The sequence below is a fragment of the Hoplias malabaricus genome, chromosome 9 (genome assembly GCF_029633855.1).
Source record: "Hoplias malabaricus isolate fHopMal1 chromosome 9, fHopMal1.hap1, whole genome shotgun sequence".
In the NCBI taxonomy this organism is placed as follows: Eukaryota; Metazoa; Chordata; class Actinopteri; order Characiformes; family Erythrinidae; genus Hoplias; species Hoplias malabaricus.
This window is the reverse complement of record NC_089808.1, coordinates 41,805,245-41,811,439: the sequence shown is the minus strand read 5'-3', so window position 1 is coordinate 41,811,439 and position 6,195 is coordinate 41,805,245.

Sequence of the window (6,195 nt, the reverse complement as noted above, 5' to 3'; positions counted from 1 at the left end):
CCCTTTACAAGATCCCTGGGGACCAACTGAAACCTCAGCACCATGACTCTGTGGCAATAACAATGCCACCCCCAGCAACTAGACGCTTTTAAACCAAATATAACCAGCCTTTTTAAAGCTCTTAGTCTGTCAGATCCTTCCTGAGCCTGGGGTTAGGTGTCTGGAGTAAGGCGTGGTGTACATCAGTGGTTCTCAAACTGAGGTATGTGTACCACTGATGATACGCGGAGTGTCCTGAGGGGGTAGGCCAGATGACATCTGAAAATGTACTATATTCATTGAAAAAAAGAATCACAGAGTAAATGAAAACCTGTGTGTCAGATTTCAGAATTCTTTTAGAACAAGAATTACGTTAAAAATAAAAATAAGGGCAAACGTCAGCTCAAAGATCTGAAGCAGTGCTCATCTACAAGAACAGAACAGTGCCACCCTAGTTTAAAAACCACAAGAACATCGTACTGCGCTCGCTTGTGGGTTCCAGAAGCAGGGTAAGACAAATACAACTGGTGAAGAACTTTGTTTACCGCTTGTTAAAGAGACGACAAGAACAAGGACAGCAACAAAATGGACGCTGTGCTAGATCTGCATTTAAAGCTCACTGAGCTAGTCCCTTCTACTTCATGGCTAAGCTCAGCCCTATGGTGAGTGGTAAATGCATATGTATGGCTGCAGTGTGTGTGTGTGTGATAGGATTTATAGGTGACACTTTGTTTGGTTTCGGTTTGAGTGTGAGAACAGCTAAAGCCTGGGTTGGGAGTCGCAACCCAGGTCGGTCCAGAAGAGCAGCAGTGTAACCCACTAAGCTACATAAACCTGTACTGAACACACCCATTACACACACACACACACACACACACAGTGCACACACTGTTTCCACATAGAAATTTGAAATGACAGATCTGCACATGAGTTTAAAGAGGTCACGAGCCCAATGCTAAGTGTGATCAAGAGGGATACAGCGCCTCACAGCACTGCGCTGCGGAGTGATACACCTCCTCTGGGTTGAGTCTGAGTGGTGTTTGTGATCAGCTTGTCCATCAAATCATCACAACAATGTTCCACCACTCTGTGGTGAGGATGTTATTACCGCAGAGGAGAGAGAGAGAGAGAGAGAGAGACAGGTTCACAGCTAATCCACTTCATTTCAGACTGAATGCCAGACAGGTGTCTAGACGCTGGGCGTGTGGTGTGTATTTTTTGTGAGAAACATGATTTTGTTTTTTTCACCACTGCACCACAGGCCACTTTTTGAAAGGAGCTCATGCACACATTAACCCTTTGAGGCCTGAATGGCACACTCTATACCATATATAATATGAATAATGTTACAGAGTGGTAGGGGCTGTGATTAATCAGTGGAAAACTCAGTGTTTACTGAATTAACTGTGGCTTTGTGGGTTGTTTTTAATCAGTTATGAAGCTCCTCAGTCTTATAAAGGGTTAAATGAACTACAGCTAAACATATCTGGCAGTATCTATATATCAGCCACAGAGTGGATATCTCTGAAACATCTCGTGCTCTCTCTCTAACGATGTTTATCTGGTCTCTTCCTGTGCCAGCTAGGTTGGTAATAGGTGTTACTTTTTGCAGTGCTTTCTCTGCCACTTGTGCATTGAGGAAGCTCAGGGTCATGACTTTTTATTTTTCACTTTTTTTTCCTCTTCTACCAAACCACTGTGACTTCACTAGGCACATGGCGTAGTCCAAAACACCATGTGACACCATTCGCTCGCGAGGGCTGTGGTCTCACATGAACTTTACCTCATGTTTTTGAGATGTGACCCACCATGGTGAAGTAGGGAATATCAAGAATTAAAAACAAACAAACAAGGGTCCCCAACTAGGGGTCAGGACCCCAGCTGAGGTCACGTGATTTACAGTATGGTCCTTAGCTAAAACAACCCTTTCTTATTTAGTTGTGTTTTACTAATATTAGGACTGGTAACAACATGTGATTGGTCTTAGCTGACCCTTTCACAAAGGCTACACCAGGCCCTGATCACATGATCTTTTTCTAATGAGGTTTTAATAGAGTAAAGGCCACCTCGTTGGTCGTCCTCTAGTTCTTTATCAGTGACGCTGTCGGATGTTTTTGGTTGGTGCATAATTCTCAGTCCAGCAGTGAAACTGAGGGGCTTAAAATCAGTGACACTTTTCAATAAGGGTACATTAATTAACAGTAGGGGCGGCACGGTGGTGCAGCAGGTTGTGTTGTAGTAACACGGCTCCAGGGACCAGGAGGTTGTGGGTTTAAGTTGGGTGACTGTCTGTGAGGAGTGTGGTGTGTTCTCCCTGTGTCTGTGTGGGTTTCCTCCGGGTGACTGTCTGTGAGGAGTGTGATGTGTTCTCTCTGTGTCTGCGTAGGTTTCCTCCGGGTGACTGTCTGTGAGGAGTGTGATGTGTTCTCTCTGTGTCTGCGTAGGTTTCCTCCGGGTGACTGTCTGTGAGGAGTGTGGTGTGTTCTCTCTGTGTCTGCGTAGGTTTCCTCTGGGTGACTGTCTGTGAGGAGTGTGATGTGTTCTCTTTGTGTCTGCGTAGGTTTCCTCCGGGTGACTGTCTGTGAGGAGTGTGGTGTGTTCTCCCTGTGTCTGTGTGGGTTTCCTCCGGGTGACTGTCTGTGAGGAGTGTGGTGTGTTCTCCCTGTGTCTGTGTGGGTTTCCTCCGGGTGACTGTCTGTGAGGAGTGTGATGTGTTCTCTCTGTGTCTGCGTAGGTTTCCTCCGGGTGACTGTCTGTGAGGAGTGTGATGTGTTCTCTCTGTGTCTGCGTAGGTTTCCTCCGGGTGACTGTCTGTGAGGAGTGTGGTGTGTTCTCCCTGTGTCTGTGTGGGTTTCCTCCGGGTGACTGTCTGTGAGGAGTGTGATGTGTTCTCTCTGTGTCTGCGTAGGTTTCCTCCGGGTGACTGTCTGTGAGGAGTGTGATGTGTTCTCTCTGTGTCTGTGTAGGTTTCCTCCGGGTGACTGTCTGTGAGGAGTGTGGTGTGTTCTCTCTGTGTCTGCGTAGGTTTCCTCCGGGTGACTGTCTGTGAGGAGTGTGATGTGTTCTCTTTGTGTCTGCGTAGGTTTCCTCCGGGTGATTGTCTGTGAGGAGTGTGGTGTGTTGTCCCTGTGTCTGCGTGGGTTTTCTCCGGGTGACTGTCTGTGAGGAGTGTGGTGTGTTCTCTCTGGGTCTGCGTGGGTTTCCTCCGGGTGACTGTCTGTGAGGAGTGTGGTGTGTTCTCTCTGTGTCTGCGTAGGTTTCCTCCGGGTGACTGTCTGTGAGGAGTGTGATGTGTTCTCTCTGTGTCTGCGTAGGTTTCCTCCGGGTGACTGTCTGTGAGGAGTGTGATGTGTTCTCTCTGTGTCTGCGTAGGTTTCCTCCGGGTGACTGTCTGTGAGGAGTGTGGTGTGTTCTCTCTGTGTCTGCGTAGGTTTCCTCCGGGTGACTGTCTGTGAGGAGTGTGATGTGTTCTCCCTGTGTCTTCGTAGGTTTCCTCTGGGTGACTGTCTGTGAGGAGTGTGGTGTGTTGTCCCTGTGTCTGCGTGGGTTTTCTCCGGGTGACTGTCTGTGAGGAGTGTGGTGTGTTCTCCCTGTGTCTGCGTGGGTTTCCTCCGGGTGACTGTCTGTGAGGAGTGTGGTGTGTTCTCTCCGTGTCTGCGTAGGTTTCCTCCGGGTGACTGTCTGTGAGGAGTGTGGTGTGTTGTCCCTGTGTCTGCGTGGGTTTCCTCCGGGTGACTGTCTGTGAGGAGTGTGGTGTGTTCTCTCTGTGTCTGCGTGGGTTTCCTCCGGGTGACTGTCTGTGAGGAGTGTGGTGTGTTCTCCCTGTGTCTGCGTAGGTTTCCTCCGCGTGACTGTCTGTGAGGAGTGTGGTGTGTTGTCCCTGTGTCTGCGTGGGTTTCCTCCGGGTGACTGTGAGGAGTGTGGTGTGTTCTCTCTGTGTCTGCGTGGGTTTCCTCCGGGTGACTGTCTGTGAGGAGTGTGGTGTGTTGTCCCTGTGTCTGCGTGGGTTTCCTCCGGGTGACTGTCTGTGAGGAGTGTGGTGTGTTCTCTCTGTGTCTGCGTGGGTTTCCTCCGGGTGCTCCGGTTTCCTCCCACAGTCCAAAAACACACGTTGGTAGGTGGATTGGAAACTCAAAAGTGTCCGTAGGTGTGAGTGTGTGATTGAATGTGTGAGTGTGTGTCGCCTGGTGAAGGACTGGCGCCCCCTCCAGGGTGTATTCCCGCCTTGCGCCCAATGATTCCAGGTAGGCTCTGGACCCACCGTGACCCTGAACTGGATAAGGGTTACAGATAATGAATGACTAATGGCATAAATAATAGCATTAAATGCTATTTAATGGTGGTTATTGTTTCCTGTCATTACTTTATGATTAATTGTGTACCTTACACTTTAATGATGTTTATTACTGTCCTATGTACTAATATTAGTACTATAAGTACTAATATACAGTAAGTACTAAGTATTAATAAATGTATCCTTACTGCAGTGTGTTACCAAAAGTTCCAGTAGCCACTACTGTGTCTGATGCAGTTGTACCAGCACAACACATTAACATTATTATTATTATTATTATTATTATTATTATTATTAACACACCACTACCACTGCAGCGTTGAGAATGGTTCACCAAACAAATGGTGAGAAATTCCTTCTCTGTGGGGGCCTGAGGGGGCAGTGACCACTCACAAACCATTGAAGGATTAAAGGGGGCTAAAATAAAGTATGCAGAAAAAGGTGCAATGAGAACAGAAATAAGGAAATGGCTTTAAAGTTACAGCTTTCACAACATGAAAACACATGAGCACATACAAGGTATGTTTACCTGCAGGACTGGAACTATATTTGAACATCTGACACCTCATGTGTTTTGGTTTTGGCCTCTTGTGGTGGGCAAAGGAAAATATACAAAAGGTTGAGCAAGTGAGTGGCAGAGTGTGGGCTGGGGCACTGTTCCTCAATGTGATCGCTGTGGTGTGAGTCTGAGTGTGTCGTGCAAAAACCCACCGCAACATGTTCCACTGTGCTTTCGGCTGCTTCATGAGGCCAGTCGTACCCTTTTCGACTCAGAACAGGAGTTAGCCGATGTGTGATTGTCACGCAAACACAGACATTGTTAGGGGAGTCCCCGGAATCAATTTGCCTGTGATTTACGCAGTAAAAACATTGCACGTTTGATGTGATTATTGCATCACATGAGCCATGAGGTTGCCTGGTGACAGCTAAGAATGCACTGGTGCAGGCCCTGACTGTTTGAATATGGGGTGTGGCATGCGCCCTCCACTGCTGTTTCTGACTAAGGTTTGTTGTTATGTAGCACCTCTGTAGGTCACATGATGACCTCCTTGTTTATCTTTAAGATGTCTCTTGGCTCAAAATTATAGACAACAAAATATTTATAACCACACAATCTGATTGGGAGAGGAAAGATACACAGGAGTGATTTGGTGTCCACTAGTGGTTTGCACTCCCTTCAGTTGAGTAACAACCATCGGATAAAGCTACTACTACATCCATCAGATCGTTTTAGCTTACACCAGAACACAAAACGGATAAATGTGTCCACGTCTCTAAGTAAATATTTGAGTTCAGCTCATTTGAGGCCATCAGCTTCTCATCCGCATTTTCCGTTCCACCTGAAATGATGCAGGAGTTATATCCTGGTGCCTGTGCTCCTCTTTAAAGCAACACTAGGTAGTATGTCAACCTCAAAATGACAGCTTTCAAATTACTGACCTGTGATAGCCGCTGTTCTTGTTACTCAGGGCTCAGCACTGCAGAAACTGCACCGTGTAACTTTTTAGAGGAGGGTAGGACACCAACCTATTTGTGTAAGAGAGTAATAAGTGCTAAAACTGACACAGAATAGGCCAAAAGGCACCTGCTATCTGGGTGGTGTCAACTGATTATTAAACTCATGATACGTCTAGCGTATAAACACCACCACACAGACACGCTAACAAGGTTCAACACTTCATATTCTGAAGATAGTCTTTAAAATGCACTTGAAATAATGTAATGTGACTCTTTGCTTAAATTTGTTCTTAATTTTACAGAACTATTAATAGCATCATGGTTGTGGGATATGACTAGCTTTCACTGCGTGACACTCTCGTTATCAGCACAGAAAGGGAACGTTGTGTGGTTTGTTGAGTGTTGGGTAGATCGCCGACGCAGATGCAGATGCAGAAGCAGATTATGTTTATGAAATGTTTTTT